Source organism: Ceratotherium simum, chromosome 15 (genome assembly GCF_057802395.1).
Source record: "Ceratotherium simum simum isolate JZ-2026a chromosome 15, ASM5780239v1, whole genome shotgun sequence".
In the NCBI taxonomy this organism is placed as follows: domain Eukaryota; kingdom Metazoa; phylum Chordata; class Mammalia; order Perissodactyla; family Rhinocerotidae; genus Ceratotherium; species Ceratotherium simum.
The window spans coordinates 57,060,792-57,078,541 of NC_141914.1; the positions used below are offsets into that span (position 1 = coordinate 57,060,792).

Genomic DNA, 17,750 nt, shown 5'->3' on the forward strand with positions numbered 1-17,750 from the left:
CTCTCTGTTGTTTCACCAATGATAAATACTATATTTTATATCCTCTGGTTAGAAAAGAAACTTCCTTACCAAGATCCTAGCTGAAAATAGATTAAACAATGGGCAGATATAAAGTGTCTATATTTATTGATAATCCTATTAATTATTCTTTCTGGCTGCATGATCTCAGTCTTTAAATGTTAGAATTTCTCCTGTTTAAATAGTACATCCCCGATGAACTGTAAAATATGCAATTTCCCATAACATAACATAACATAACAAACATAACATAACATAACATGCTTCACTTTTGATTTTACTGTACTTAAATACTAGATGTCTACATGGTGATAAAGGATGGGGGTAGAGATGGGCAGAAGGTTGGAAAACTCGTAAATATTAGAACTCTATGAAAAATGTTTTGTCTTTATTTGGAATTCATTAATCAGTCAATTATGGAGTAGTATAATGTTTAATACAGATGTTGAAGATATTTAATTAGATATATAATTAGAGAAATTATTTTTATTTAATTCTCACAATCTGTGAAAACATGTTTTAAAGATGTTGTACAATGATTTTAGCTTTTCATTGCAAGGTGCTTTGGGTAGAATTATCTAATTCCTAATATCAGCTCCTGCGTGCATTATCAGCAATTTTCCACCTACTAAAATTTTCCTCAGTATCATCAAAATTGCATTAGGTTTTATCAGAGAATAAGGGCTTAATCTCTTGTTTGCATGAAGTAAAGTTACACCTTCCGTTATCATCACTACTCATATGCATTGTTAATGTTTTATATATCTATATCTATATATTTTGTCTTCAAGACAAGACTCTACATAACAAATTACTACAAAAGGAACTTTTAAAAAGTACTTTAAAAACCCTATATAAAATGTAATCACATTTCTACTCTTATTGTAAAAATTAAAGAGCAAAATACATATAAAGCTCCTAGCACTGCCTAGCATCATACAGTAAGCCCTAAACAAACAAACAAACAAGTTGCTGTTTATCTCTTAGCATTTAAGTCAATGTTTATTTTTGGAAGATTTTCACAGTCCTATACTAAATTTGTTTTCAGATGAATTTATGTAGATTGGCTTTTCAGAATTTCTTTTTTGGTGGGGGGGTTTGTGGTATCTGTTTGAATTGGTGCCAGCCAAAGTAGACCATGTTTTTATTTTGTTTTCATATTTGTTACTCTATTAATATTTTACTATGTAGACTCTATTTAAGATGACATTTATAGCTAAAGAAAATATCAATAAGACATTTTATGTCTCCTTTTTATTTTATCAATTTATTTTTGGTATAAATGAAATGTTGTGAATATCACACTAATCAAGAGATTAGTCTTCAATTCTTGCCTAATTTTTGGCCCTAAGGGCTAACACGTTTCTTTCATTTAAGTCCTTTAAGTTATAGAATGCCAGTGAGACTGGACGAAGATACTATCTCGTTTCCTTTCCTGATCGAAACTAAGAAAACAAGAGCCCATGAGTAAGGAGCATGGTTTTCTTGAAAAATACAGTCATTGAGTTCTCACGAAAATTCTTCTCTTTTTAACAATGGGAGCAATCGTTAAATGAAATGTGAACCACCCCCACTTCTTGAAAGACCTTAAGAAGCATAATATGGATGGTTGGTTAGCTAATGGAGAAAGACAGTAAATGCCACTCGGTTTATTAGTGCGATGTATTGAGGCAGTTAGGAAAATACTTTATGTTTCTCTTGGAATTTCCTGAAATTCTTCAAAGTTCAAAAAAGCAAACTCTCAGGTTCCCATTGAATCATCTATCCTCAATGCAGCCAATGGGAAACAAGTGTATTTAGGGATTTGCAGAAGGAGTTATACCAAATAATTCTATTTGATGCTCATTGCCACAGCACTTTGCAAAGTGTGAATTACCTGGGGATCTTGTTACAACGTAGACAGCGGTGTGCTGGTGAATGTTTTATAATTGGCTGGCTGGAAAAAAAATGTTCATGTATTTACATAGACAAATATGAGTTATACTAATAAAAAGGATTATTAAAAAAATAAAATATTTTATATTCTTTACTGTAAATTTCAATAGCTAATTGATTCCCACAAGACCTCTCCTAGATTTTTGGTGAGCTCTTGTATTCTTAGCTAATCAATAGCTGCAGTCAATCATGACAAATGGAATTGCTATCCAATGCACAAATTCCTTTCCTAATGAAATTATTGATATTAAAACTGATGTGTGATCTACTGTAAATCTATTTCTCACCATCGTACAAGTTATACTCATTAAACTCAAATCTCTTTCAGCTTCAGCTCTAAGTACGTAGAAACTTTGTTCGTTTGTCAGTAATGTGTGTGACTTCTTTACTGAACCAAATAATCATTTTTGTATACTAGAAGATTATTTCCTAAATGATCTGTGTTATTCACAATGTAATGGCTACAAATATAATATACTTTTAGGTTTAATCCACATTATTAACATATTCCCATAAATAAATCAAGCCTTAACTTTTACCTTTTGCCTACTTTAATGGTATAAACACTGCCACTATGACTGAGCAAGCCACCAATGTGATAACACTGAATGCACAGTTAGGAAGAGATGCATAGTAGTTATAGTACTTCCTCAGGCCAGATAGACACAACTTTAAGAGTATAGATAATGGGAAATGAAGTTAAATACTCAAAAGTGATGGGATTCAAATAGTAATTTTTGTTATTAATATAATTTACTTAATTTTAAGGTTTTGTAATTTAATTTTTAATAATGTCTTATTGAATAATAGGCCCACAAAATTCCTGAAAAACATACATAATGGATGCTTAGCACTATTAGTGTTACTAATGTAGTATAAAATATGCTAGCTTCTGAAGCTGATTTTTGGAATTTTATTGTTATCAACAATGGATTCCCCAAAGCTCTGCTTTCTAAACTTATCCCACATGTGACTGTGCACATAAATTTTGGGGGATATCAAGTGTAATGTGGTTAAAATGGGCACATTATTTATTAAAAGATATTCTCTTGCATAGGGCACAGCAATAATCTAGGGAAAACATCTCTATACAGTTGTGTGCCACATAATGACATTTCGGTCAATGACAAACCACGTATATGTCGGTGTTCCCATAAGATTAATACCATATAGCCCGGGTGTGTAGTAGGCTATACCATCTAGGTTTGTGTAAGTACACTCTATGATGTTTGCACAATGATGAAATAGCCTAATGACACATTTCTTAGAACGTATCCCTAAACGACGCATGACTGTAGTAATGTGCACTGTATGGAGATACTGGAGCAAGGGCTACCATGTCCTCAGGGGAAAAAAAATTAAGCTTCGAGATTTCAAATCTTGTCAAACTTTTATTCAGATACAAAGGCAACAAATAAATATATTTTTATATGAGAACATTTAGAAAATAGTGTTATAATGAGCCTGTCCAGAAGAAACTGCTAGCGAACAAAATTCTGTCACCCAAAGAAAGAGAAACTACAGCAGAAGAATGAGTAAGAAATACTGAAAGAAATTAACTGAAATCAGAAGTTGCATTCCACACTTGCCTTCGCTTCTAAAAAATTACCCCAAAGCAACAGGGGACAAGAAACAAGCAAAAACATTTCATGTTTGGAAAAAAAAAGAGGAAAGATAGAGAAACTGACAGATAAAAATAAAAAACTTAAAACAAACATAAAGAATTTCCAAAGCAATAAAAACAGAGCAGAAGTAAATTCAGTAAGAAGAGAGAAGGACCCATGGCTACAGATACCAAAATCTAAGGCATGTGTCTGACAATTAACTGGCATTTTCAGGGACACAAAGTGAAATCCCTTCTTTGCACCTGAGGGAAATGAATATTTTGGCTCTAAAGACTAGAGGATTTGGGGTTCAATAAGTAATATCTCAGTCAAGTCATATTTTCGAAAGTGATCTGAGTCTTTATTGTTGGTTGACGCAATAAGAGGTACTTTTTATTGTGGATGCCCCACACCTCTCTACATGCTCTGTCGAGTTTTAAAGGTAAAATGGACTCACTCAAACCTTTTCATCTTTAGGAAATTTCCTACATGATTCTGAATACCTTACACTGCTTCCAACTACCGCCAGAGGCACGCATAAATATTCTATAAACAACTCTTCCCGAAAAGGCAAGCAGCATAGGATCTATAAAAAGATAATAACAAGTAAAAAAAGCATGCAAACATTTAAGAGCAAAGACAATCACTAGAATAATAATTCCACAGAGACTGAGGAAATCATGGCCAAGTATGTCTCCATCAATATAGAAATAAATACCCCATACACCCTCCTTCGATCCACACACACACACACAATTGCCTCTACAATGCAAGAATACAAAGCAGAGTTACAACAGCTTATGTAACAAAAGCCATGGCAAAAACAAGAAATCACATGTGAATTAAAAGAGAAGAACAAGAAGAAATAAATGATATAGTTGTTACACAAAAGAAAGTAAAATTAAAAGTGGTACCAGGCAGAATAATACTTCTCCAAACACAGGAGGAGATACAGAAAATAAGGATGAGTAAATTAAACAAAATGACATATAATAAAGAGTTAAAAAGGACTAGAAAGACAATAGTAATATGTAAAATGGCCAAAAAGGCTCCAATATATACACAATGGAAGGCCCAAAGAGGAAAACTGAAACAATATAATAATAAAATTTAAACACAATTTTTTTTTTTTTTTTTTTTTTTGGTGAGGAGGATCAGCCCTGAGCTAACATCCGATGCCAATCTTCCTCTTATTATTGCTGAGAAAGATTGGTCCTGGGCTAACATCCGTGCCTATCCTTCTCTACTTTATATGGGACACCGCTGCAGCACGGCTTGACAAGCTGTGCATAGGTGTGCGCCCGGGATCCAAACCTGTGAACCCTGGGCCACCGCAGCGGAGCATGCACACTTAACCACTGCACCACCGGGCAGGCACCCAGAAATTTTTTTAATTACCCAAATTTAAATAAAAATTTTAATGTACCTTTTAAAATAGCACATTGTATTCTATAATTTTTTTTAAAAGTTTGTGGATTTCACAAGTAAGGAAATAATTCTCTGGGAAACCAGGCAAAATAAAATTTCACTCAAAAAGTGGAAAACAATGAGACTATCATCAAACTTTTCCCTAAAAAAGTTCCACAGTAGAATATGATGGAAGAATATCTGCAAACATCCTTAAGAAAAGAGTGACCAAATAATTTTATACTAATACACAGTTTGTTTCAATAAAATTATCAAAGCAAAGACAGTTTTGACCACGCAAGATTCATTGACCACTTTTCCTGGGTCTGTCTGAGGCAGTCTAGCAAGGAACAAACTTAAATGAACCTCCCATGGCCTACAAGTCGCCTCCCACTTCTCTAACATCTCTCCTGCTTTCTCTCAGCTGCTCACTCAACAGTGGCCACACTGGGCTCTACACTGTTCTTTGAACATGCCAAGTATGTACCTGCATTTCAGCCTTTGCAACTGCACTTCCCTCTGTCTAGAATATTCTTCCTCCAAATACCCACATGACTCAGTTAGTCACCTCTTTTAGTTCTGTTTAATGTCACCTTTTCAAAGATAATTTACCTGGCTACTCTATTTTAAATCACACACTGTAACTTTATCTTCATTATTTTCTATCCCTTTTCCCATCTTGATTTTTCCGTAGTAATTATTACCTTTTAACATGTTACACATTTTCTTGTTTGTTTTGTTATTGTGTCTCAGTTCCCCACTAGAATGGAAGATGTCTGAGAGTAGGCTGTTTTTTCTTTTTATACATTAGATTTGCCAACTCATAAAACAATATCTGGACATAGGACAATACAATAAATATTTGTTGGACTAAGAGATAGCTAGTAAATTTAGGGTGAAAAAATGCTCATGAGCACAGAATATATTAAACAAAGAGACTCCTGGGAAACTATGCTAAAAGGACAGTCAGTGAGGACCAGTTCTGTTATGATATATGACAGAATATAAATAATATTATTGTCATGGACTGAATTGTGTCCCCCTGCCTCATATTCATATGTTGAAGCTCCAATGCCCAGGGTGACTACCTTTGGAGATGGGGCCTTCATTGAGGTGATTAAGGATAAATGAGGTCATAAGAGTGGGTCCCTGACCCAATAGAACTGGTATCCTTATAAAAGAGGAAGAGTCACTAGAAATCTCTTTTTCTCCACATGCACACAGGGGAACATCTATACGAGGACACAGTAAGAAGGTGGCCTTTTACAACCCAGGAAGAGAAACCTCACCAGTAACTAAATTTGATAGCACCTTGATCATGGACTTCTAGCCTCCAGAACTTTGAGAAAATAAACGTCTGTTGTTTAGGCCAGCCAGTCAGTGGTATTTTGTCATGGTAGCCCGAGCAGATGAATACAATTATCTATATAGTCTATCACATTATATACAATGTCAAACGCTTAGAGGTAGACAGGCAATATCAATGAGTAAAGGGAAATACTAGGTTAACCAAAATAGGTACTGGTGTGTGGGGTGAGGGCAATAATGGACTAGATAGAGAAAAACAGTACAACTTAATGCTGAAAACATACACAATTCAGGTTAAGCAAATTTTGCAATTGTATAAATGTAGGTTTAGATACTTTAGGAAAAAAAATCCTGATATTTATGTGAAATCTCTTGACTTTTAAGTCTGGGCAACTAATTCAGGTTTTGTTTCCTTTAAATACTGAAAGCTAAAAAATAGCTTAATGTGGGAATATCCAGCTCACAAACATTTATGACTTTTTTTTATTGAGGTAACATTGGTTTATAACATTATATAAGTTTCAGGTGTACATTATTATATTTTGAATTCTGTATCGCCTACATCATGTTCACCACCAAATGGCTAGGTGCCACCCATCACTGTACAAATGTGACCCTTTACCCCTTTGCTGTCCCCCCAACTCCCTTCCCCTCTGGTAACCACCAATCTGTTCTCTGTATCTATGTGTTTGTTTGTTGTTTGTCTATCTCCCACATATGAGTGAAATCATATGGTATTTGTCTTTCTCTGTCTGAATTATTTTGCTTAGCATAATACTCTCAAGGTCCATCCATGTTGTTGCAAATGGCAAGATTTCATCTTTTTTATGGCTGAGTAGTATTCCATTGTGTGTGCGCGTGTGTATATGTATATATATATGCTCGTCAACAGATGAATGTATATATTTTATTCTAAATTAAATAAACTAATATTATTTATAGGAGAACTTTACCTTTTAATGTTTATTAAACATTATTTTTGTTTATAATAAACAAATTTTGTTTATATTATATTAAACATTAAACATTAATTAGAAACATTTCACTCTGGATTACCATCTCAAAACACCATAATTTATACTGTATACTCTCTAAGCTTTCTAAAAAAACAGAAGATATATTACATATATGTTTAATGAAAGATAGTGTGCTTGATGCTGGGGATACAATAGTAGGCATAAAACAATCTCCTTCCTCAAGGAAATTGCAACCAATGTTAAACAAAATTACTGGAGATTTTTTTTGTATTACTCATCTTTTTTATTACATTTCTTTAATTTTCTAACTATAATGCCTGAAGAGGCAGTGTTTGGCAGATTTGAACTTTATTATCAAGAAGGTCAAAGTTTGTATGTCAATGTCTCAATCTCGTCATCAGTAATGAAAGTACCACCTATCTTATTAAGTTGCTGAGAAGATCAAAGAAGATGATATATGGCAAATATTTTTTTCTAATATTTTTAAAAATGATAATATGTTATGAACATCAGTTACAATGGGCATGAGCTATCACAAGTGAATGTTGAGAATAAACAACGATATAAAAGTGTCTCAAATAAATATCATCGAGGAACCTTAAAACAGTGTCATGGAAGTACTAATACAAAGAAGAGTTTGGAAATAGCTATGATTGGATGCTATTATTTGTGTAGAAATTAAAACATTTTTTGCAAGTCCCAATCTCTCCAAAGCTACCAGTTTTGAAGCTACAGAGGGAAAATTACCATTACAAGTGGCAAAACAGTGATCACAGATGAATTCTGGAGAAATAAGGATTCCTTTTTTATGCAGATATCCTCTGCAATAAAAAATGAGGTAAACAACTCATGTAAGTTATGTGAAAGCAGACTGGTTTCTAAATAGAATTTTCCAAATTCTTCCGTAGATGTCAGCACTGCTATTTGCAGATGAGTGACTACTTTCAATATGCAACTGTGGAAATGACTCTCTCAAACTCAAACTCAAATTACTTTTCTCATCATTAATAAACTGTTTGGGCATTGAACGTAATGTTACCCCAGCCTGGACTGAAGAAGAAAAGGTATATATAAGAGTTCAAATCACTACCCTAAAATCATTTCTTTACTGTGTTCTTCCCATAAAATGGGAATATTACCGATTGATTAAATTCCACAGGCAGAGCAATGAGATTTAGCAGTCACAATTAGGTCTACATGTTTTGCAAAGGGAGATACTGAATTATAATGAGTTAGAGGCTATACACACTAAGGTTTATGCTTTTAGGTCATTGGGGAATTCTTTCATCCCAAATTTTCAGGACTACAACTTGTGTTTTATTCAAATATCACCAAAGGTCCAACAACATTACTATTATAGCCCACCCATGTCACTTTCATTTTCCTTAAAATTTCTGACTCTTTTGATTTTGGCTTACATTAATCCTGAAATTTTCTTGTATCATTTATTGTATAAGGATTTTGTTTTCCAAGAAAACTGGAGAATATAAAAATCAAAAAATTAGTTGTATAAAATGTCTATATTCTCTATTCTATTTTTACTGAAACTATTTAATAAAACATATTATTTAAGGAGAAATTCTCTTAAATAATAATGAGAAGGGTCTATGTTATATTAGTTGTTCAAAGCTCAGACTCTATCAATTATAGATTTGAAGTAGCCATCAAAAGCAAATACACGCTCTGAAGTTCACAGAGCTACTTATTCCTGGGTCAAATGCCAAAAAACAAAACCAAAGACCCTGGATTTTCATTTCCAAACAGCTGTTTTTGTTTATCAATTTGCTTGTTTTGCTAATATTTTTCAGCATTGTGGGTAATTACACAGCTCAGAAATATATGATGCATTAAAATTTTTCTTAATGCATGTTTTAATGCAACATTAAATAAGATCTGAGTCTGCCTTTTTAACTGTTTTATTTTTATTTGTTACAGAAGTCTATATTTTATTATTGGCAATTACAAGATTTAAGGTGATTAGTCCCCTTACTTCCACATTTGCTAAAGACATATTGTTTGAAATTTTATTCAAACTTCATTATGGGCTGGATTGTGTTCCACCAAGTTCATATGTTCAAGTTCTAACTGCCTGTATCTCACAATGTGACTGTATTTGGAGCTAAGGCCTTTAAAGAAGTAATTAAAGTAAAGGTCATATGGATACGCCCCAATCCAATATGACCGACGTTCTTATAAGAAGAGATCAGGACACAGATAACACAGATCGGGGGGACCATATGAAGACACAGGGAGAAAGCAAACCAAGGAGAGAGGCCTCAGAAGAAACAAACACCAAGTTAAGTCAGCAAGATGGAGGGGTAGGAAGCCCCAGACCGCCCTCCTCCACAGAAAAACTGACTTAACAACAGTACATGATCTGAAAAGCCTTTATGGGAACTCCAGAAACTGGTTAAGAAGTCGTAGTACCTCAGTCAAGCGCAAAGCCAAGAAGATCCACATTGAAACGAGTCAAAAAAGCTGTTACATTTTACCCAAGAGAGCCCTTACCAGGAGTTCTGTGTGACTGGAGAAAACGTGCAACTCCTGGCTTCTGCCTCAGGAGGGAAAGAGAAGAGTGGAATGTATGTCCAGTGTTCCAGCTTTTCCGAAGGCTGACTCGCCTGACTTAGGCTGACGGGAAACTGGCTACTCTGGATTCCTGCAGCCAGCGAGAGCTCAGCAGCTGGTTGTAGCCCCAGTCACTGCAGTACCCCAGACGGACATCCGAGGACGAGAATATGGGTGCCTGAAAACCAAACCAGTAAAGCTCTGTAATTGGGAAATTGCAAGACAGGGCCTAGAGAAAATGCATCCTCAGAAAAGGTATTTTTTTTTTTTTTTAATTTTTTGTTTATTGCAGTAACATTGGTTTATAACATTGTAAAAATTTCAGGTGTACATCATTGTACTTCTATTTCTGCATAGATTACATCATGTTCACCACCAAAATACTAATTACAACCCATCACCACACACATGTACCCAATTATCCCTTTCACCCTCCTCCCTCCCCCCTTCCCCTCTGGTAACCACCAATCCAATCTCTGTCCCTATGTGTTTGTTTATTGTTGTTATTATCTACTACTTAATGAAGGAAATCATACGGTATTTGACCTTCTCCCTCTGACTTATTTCACTTTGCATCATGCCCTCAATGTCCATCCATGTTGTCACAAATGGCTGGATTTCATCGTTTCTTATGGCTGAGTAGTATTCCATTGTGTATATATACCACAGCTTTTTATCCATTCGTCCCTTGATGGGCACTTAGGTTGCTTCCAAGTCTTGGCTATTGTGAATAAGGCTGCAATGAACACAGGGGTGCATGTACCTTTGCAAATTGGTGTTTTCAAGTTCTTTGGATAAATACCCAACAGTGGAATAGCTGGATCATATGGTAGTTCTATCGTTGATTTTTGAGGAATCTCCATACTGTTTTCCATAGTGGCTGCACCAGTTTGCACTCCCACCAGCAGTGTATGAGAGTTCCCTTCTCTCCACAACCTCTCCAACACATGTTGTTTCCTGTCTTGTTAATTATAGCCATTCTGACGGGCGTGAGGTGATATCTCATTGTAGTTTTGATTTGCATTTCCCTGATAGTTAGTGATTTTGAACATCTTTTCATGTGTCTGTTGGCCATCTGTATATCTTCTTTGGAGAAATGTCTGTTCAGGTCTTTTGCCCATTTTTTAATTGGGTTGGTAGTTTTTTTGTTGTTTAGATGCATGAGTTCTTTATATATTTTGGAGATTAAGCCCTTATCAGATGTATGGTTTGCAAATATCTTCTCCCAATTGTTAGGTTGTCTTTTCGTTTTGTTGATGGTTTCCTTTGCTGTGCAGAAGATTTTAATTTGATGTAGTCCCATTTGTTTATTTTTTCTATTGTTTCTCTTGCCTGGTCAGATGTGGTGTTTGAAAAGATGTTGCTAAGACTGATGTCGAAGAGCGTACTGCCTATGTTTTCTTCTAGAACTTTCACAGTTTCAGGTCTTACATTCAAGGCTTTAATCCATTTGGAGTTAATTTTTGTGTATGGTGTAAGGTAAGAGTCTACTTTCATTTTTTTGCATATGGCTATCCAGTTTTCCCAACACCATTTGTTGAAGAGACTTTCTTTTCCCCATTGTATGTTCTTGGCTCCTTTGTCAAAGATTAGCTGTCCATAGATGTGTGGGTTTATTTCTGGGCTTTCGATTCTATTCCATTGATCTGTGTGTCTGTTTTTGTGCCAGTACCATGCTGTTTTGGTTACTATAGCTTTGTAGTATATTTTGAAATCAGGGAGTGTGATACCTCCAGCTTTGTTCTTTTTCTCAGGATTCCTTTAGCTATTCGGGTCTTTTGTTGTTCCATATAAATTTTAGGATTCTTTGTTCTATTTCTGTGAAAAATGTTGTTGGAACTTTGATAGGGATTGCATTGAATCTATAGATGGCTTTAGGAAGTATGGACATCTTAACTATGTTAATTCTTCCAATCCAAGAGCACGGAATATCTTTCCATTTCTTTGTGTCTTCTTCAATTTCTTTCAGAAATGTTTTATAGTTTTCGGTGTACAGATCTTTCACCTCTTTGGTTAAGTTTATTCCTAGGTATTTTATTCTTTTGTTGCAATTGTAAATGGGATGGTATTCTTAATTTCTCTTTCTGCTACTTCGTTGTTAGTGTACAGAAATGCAACTGATTTTTGTATGTTGATTTTGTATCCTGCAACTTTCCCATATTCGTTTATTACTTCTAAAAGTTTTCTGGTGGATTCTTTAGGGTTTTCTATATATAAAATCATGTCATCTGCAAATAGTGACAGTTTCACTTCTTCCTTTCCAATTTGGATCCCTTTTATTTCTTTCTCTTGCCTGATTGCTCTGGCTAGGACTTCCAATACTATGTTAAATAGGAGTGGTGACAGTGGGCATCCTTGTCTGGTTCCTGTTCTTAGAGGGATAGGTTTCAGTTTTTCACCATTGAGGATGATATTAGCTGTGGGTTTCTCATATATGGTCTTTATTATGTTGAGGTACTTTCCTTCTATACCCATTTTATTCAGAGTTTTTATCATAAATGGATGCTGGATCTTGTCAAATGCTTTCTCTGCATCTATTGAGATGATCATGTGATTTTTGTTCTTCATTTTATTAATGTGGTGTATTACGTTGATTGATTTGCGAATGTTAAACCATCCCTGCATACCTGGAATAAATCCCACTTGATCATGGTGTATAATCTTTTTAACGTATTGTTGTATGCGATTTGCTAGTATTTTGTTGAGGATTTTCGCATCGATGTTCATCAGTGATATTGGCCTGTAATTTTCTTTTTTTGTGTTGTCCTTGTCTGGTTTTGGTATCAGGGTAATGTTGGCTTCGGAGAATGAGTTAGGGAGCTTCCCCCCCTCCTCAATTTTTTGGAAGAGTTTGAGAACGATAGGTATTAAGTCTTCTTTGAATGTTTGGTAGAATTCACCAGGGAAGCTGTCTGGTCCTAGACTTTTATTTTTGGGGAGGTTTTTGATTACTGTTTCGATCTCCTTACTGGTGATTGGTCTATTCAAATTCTCTACTTCTTCTTGATCCAGTTTTGGAAGGTTGTATGATTCTAAGAATTTATCCATTTCTTCCAGATTGTCGAATTGGTTGGCATATAGTTTTTCATAGTATTCTCTTATAATCTTTTGTATTTCTGAGGTGTCTGTTGTAACCACTCCTTTTTCATTTCTGATTTTACTTATTTGTGCCTTCTCTCTTTTTTTCTTGGTGAGTCTAGCTAAAGGTTTGTCTATTTTGTTGATCTTTTCAAAGAACCAGCTCTTGGTTTTATTAATTTTTTCTATTTTTTTTGGTCTCTATTTCATTTATTTCTGCTCTGATTTTTATTATTTCCCTTCTTCTACTGATTTTGGGCTTTGTTTGTTCTTCTTTTTCCAGTTCCTTTAGGTGCATTGTTAGATTGTTTATTTGAGATTTTTCTTGTTTGTTGAGATAGGCCTGTATTGCTATAAACTTCCCTCTTAGAACCGCTTTTGCTGTATCCCATAAATTCTGGCATGTCGTATTTTCATTTTCATTTGTCTCCTGGTATTTTTTGATTTCTTCTTTGATTTCTTCATTAACCCAGTCGTTGTTCAGTAGCATTTTGTTTAATCTCCATGTATTTGTGGCTTTTCTGATTTTCTTCCTATAGTTGATTTCTAGTTTCATGCCGTTGTGGTCAGAAAAGATGCTTGGTATTATTTCAATCTTCTTAAATTTATGGAGACTTGTTTTGTGGCCTAATATGTGATCAATCCTGGAGAACGTTCCATGTGCATTTGAAAAGAACGTGTATTCTTCGGTTTTTGGATGGATGCTCTGTATATATCTACTAGGTCCATCTGTTCTAGTGTGTCGTTTAAGGCCAATGTTTCCTTATTGATCTTCTGTTTGGATGATCTATCCGTTGGTGTAAGTGGAGTGTTAAAGTCCCCTACTATTATTGTGTTACTGTCTATTTCTGTTTTTATGTCTGTTAATAATTGCTTTATATATTTAGGTGCACCTACATTGGGTGCGTAGATATTTACAAGTGTTATATCCTCTTGTTGGATTGTTCCCTTGATCATTATGTAATGCCCTTCTTTGTCTCGTTTTACAGTTTTTATTTTAAAGTCTATTTTTTCTGATATGAGTACTGCTTCCCCAGCTTTCTTTTCATTGCCATTTGCGTGGAGTATCTTTTTCCATCCCTTCACTTTCAGTTTGTGAGTGTCTTTAGGTCTGAAGTCTCTTGTATGCAGCATATATATGGGTCTTGTTTTTTTATCCAGTCAGCCACCCTATGCCTTTTAATTGGAGCATTTAGTCCATTGACGTTTAAAGTAGCTATTGATAAGTATGTACTTACTGCCATTTTTTAACCTTTTTTTTTTTTTCCTCAGTGTTTTAGTAGTCCTTCTCTGTTCCTTTCTTCTTCTATACAGAATTGAAGGTGACTTTAGTTTGACCTCTGTCTGAAAGCTGTACTCTTTAACTACCCTCCTCCCTCCTTTTATGTTTTTGATATCATATCCAACCTCTTTTTTGTGCATTTGTATCCATTACGTTCTAATCGTGGAAATAGATAATTTTTCCTATTTGTGGTCTTCTCTTTTCCCCTTAAATCAGTCCCTTTAACATTTCTTGTAACACTGGTTTCTTGGTGACAAACTCCTTTAATTTTTGCTTATCTGGGAAAATTTTGATCTCTCCTTCCATTTTGAACGATAACCTTGCTGGGTAGAGTATTCTTGGCTGTAAGTTTTTTCCTTTTAGCACTTTAAATATATCATGCCATTCTCTTCTAGCCTGTAAGGTTTCTGCTGAGAAGTCAGCTGATAGCCTTATGGGGTTTCCTTTGTATGTAACTTGACATTCTCTTGCGGCTTTTAGGATTCTCTCTTTATCTTTAATTCTGGACATTTTGATTATGATGTGTCTTGGTGTGGGCCTCTTTGGGTTTATCTTGTTTGGGGCTCTCTGTGCCTCCTGTACCTGGATGTCTGTTTCCTTCCTTAGGTTAGGGAAGTTTTCATCTATTATTTCTTGAAATAGATTCTCTGCCCCCTTGTCTCGCTCTTCTCCTTCCGGGACACCTATAACACGGATGTTAGTGCGCTTGATGTTGTCCCAGAGGTCCCTTAGACTGTCCTCACTCTTTTTAATTCTTTTCTCTTTTACCTGTTCACCTTGGGTAATTTCTTCTAGTCTTTCTTCCAGCTCACAGATCCGTTCTTCTGTATCCTCTACTCTGCTTTTGAGTCCCTCTAATGAATTTTTCATTTCCAGTATTGTATTCTTCATTTCTGATTGGTTCTTTTTTATATCTTCCATTTCTTTGTTGACATTCTCACTGAGTCCATCTATTCTTCTCCCCAGATCAGTGAGCATCCTTAACACTCTTAGTTTGAACTCTCTGTCAGGTAGGTTGCTCATTTCTGTTTCACTAAGTTCCTTTTCTGGGGTTTTGTCCTGTTCCCTTACTTGGAATGTATTCTTTTGCCTCTTCATTTTGCCTCTTTCCCTGTGCTTGTGTCTACGTATTAGGTAGGTCAGCTACGTCTCCTGCTCTTGGATAGGTGACCTTATGTAAGTGATGGCTTAGGAGGCTTCCAGTGTGCTTCCCTCAGTTCTTAATGTTTCAGGGGTGACCCCTATGTGGGCTACGTGTATCCTTCTGCTGTGGCCTGTTTGCTCTCCCTGTAGGCGCCCAGGGAGGCTGAGTTATGCTCCTGGCCAGCTGTTGTAATGCTCAGCTGCTTGTAGTTGTTGTGGGCCCTTCAGTCTCTTTATCAGCTGTGGGGAGCCCCAGCACAGTTGGCTGCAAGTTCTAATACCACATTTGTGTTGCCCTATTTCTTTTAAGTGAGTAGGCCCCCACCGTGGCAGGTTGTTAGGCTCAGGGCCTTACAATTGCTGTAAGCCTCTAGCCTATTAGGTCTCTTGTCAGATCTCTGAGGATTGCAGCTGGGTGGGGCTGGCCTCAGGCACAGGAGCACCCAATTGTTTCAGGCTTTGGAAGGTGGGGCAAACCTCCTATGTGGGTCTTTGAGAAGTACAAGTCTTTGTGGCTGAGAAGCCCTGCCGCCCACAGGTCCACACACACAGTCAACACAGTCCTGCCCCGTGTGAGTGCCCCGACCTCCCCAAGCGGACCCAGTCTCTCCACGGCGGGAGCCCCACACACTCCGCCACCACCCCACACTTTCCACCCGCTCCTTGTGCACACCCTGCCCCGCTCAAGTCAGCTCAGTTGCCAGGCTGCAGAGAATCCAGTCACCAATCTATGCAGGCCCACACGTTGCCTGAGGGCTTGTTGTTAGGTGGGGCCAGTCTCTAGGGTGGGCTGCCTGCCCTGGCTGAGCTGGATTAAATCGGTGCTCTAGCGGGTGGAGCAGACCCTGGGCTAGCAGGTCTCAGGGAGAACTCCAATGGCGTCTGTGTCAGCACGCTCACACCAGGCCACAACAATGGCCGCTGCCAATGTCCCAGTCCCTGGAGAGGTCTCACCCCTCACCGAGATGCACTCAGGGCCTATTAGGTGAGTCTCTTGTCACCGAAGCACTGTGCACCTTTCTTTCTGGTGATTTTAGGATGCTTTCTGGAACGGGTGAGTTTGTGCGTGGGCCCTTTAAGAGCCAGTTTTAGTTTCTTTGTGAACCGGGTTTTCTGGGGGTGCTCCCCAATGCTTTAGTAGCAGGCAAAGTCAGATATTATGCTGCTGGTCTCAGTTATGCTGGGTCCACAAAATGCCCACAGCGGGGGCGCTCCCCGGCTCAGGGCCCCGCTCCTCTAGGGAGGCTGCGTACCTGTGAGCTGCTCCCGGCGGCCGTGACGCTGGCGGCTTGTGAAGGCGGCGTTTTTCCTCTCCGGAAGGGAGTCTCTACCTCTTCTACCCCAGTTAGGATTGTCCGTTGTTGCAGGAGTTCCTCTTATCCCGTTTTCAGTTCTGTCTCAGGGGTAATTTTTCCACGAGTAGTTGTAAATTGGCTGTGTCCACGGGAGGAGGTGAGTTCAGAGTCTGCCTACGCCGCCATCTTGACTCCGCCCCCCCAGAAAAGGTTTGAGAGGCCTCCAGAATCTCTACCCAGGCTCACCGGTACAGATCTTCCCCTGTACAAAGCCAATCTATAAAGACTGGAAAGGAGTGACTGGTTTTTCCCGATGCCCAAATCCCAGCAAAAAAATAACAAAGCATGCACAGAAACAGGAGAATGTTGCTCAAGAAAAGCAAAAAAATAAATCTCCAGAGACTGACCCTAAAGAAATGAAGATCTATGAATTAACTGATGAAGAATTGAAAATAATCATCTTAAAGATGCTCAATGAAATGAGAAATCAATAGCAAAAGCAAACTTTTAAATTCACATATGTGTGGAAATTAAACAATACACTCTTGAACAATCGATGGGTCTAAGAAAACACTGCAAGAGAAATTAAAAATATCTTGAGATATGGGCTGGCCCTGTGGCGTAGTGGTTAAGTTTGGTGCCCTCCACTTCGGTGGCCTGGGTTCGTGGGTTAGGATCCCAGGTGCAGACCTACACTACTCATCAGCCACACTGTGGCAGCAACCCACGTATAAAATAGAGGGAGACTGGCACAGATGTTAGCTCAGGGTTAATCTTCCACGCCAAAAAAAAAAAAATCTTGAGACAAATTAAAATAAAATACAGTATACCTAAACTTAGGATGCAGTAGAAGCAACACTCAGAAAGAAGTTTATAGGGATAAATGCCTACATTAAAAAAGAAGAAAGATCTCAAAACAACCTAATTTTATACATAAAGGAGCCAGCAAAAGAAGAACAAAATATGCTCAAATTTAGCAGAAGGAAGGAAATAAAGATTAGAGCAGAAATAAATGAAATAGAGAATAGAAAAAAATCAACAAAACTATGAGTTATTTTTCTTGAAATCATCAACAAAATTGACAAACCCTTAACTACACTAAAGCAAAAAGAGAGAAGACTCAAATAACAAATAT

General features: G+C 36.9%; 1 long non-coding RNA gene across 1 annotated transcript in view; it reads right to left on the bottom strand.

The window, feature by feature from the left end:
* The window catches only part of LOC147915218 (uncharacterized), a 179,511-nt gene extending 162,718 nt beyond the window's left edge, over positions 1-16,793 (bottom strand). Inside the window, exons 1-2 of the long non-coding RNA XR_015554402.1 lie at positions 16,574-16,793; positions 9,758-9,995 (exon numbers count right to left, since the gene is read on the bottom strand). This is a non-coding gene — a long non-coding RNA (uncharacterized LOC147915218). The remainder of the gene's footprint in view (positions 1-9,757; positions 9,996-16,573) is intronic.
* Positions 16,794-17,750: the final 957 nt, after the last annotated feature.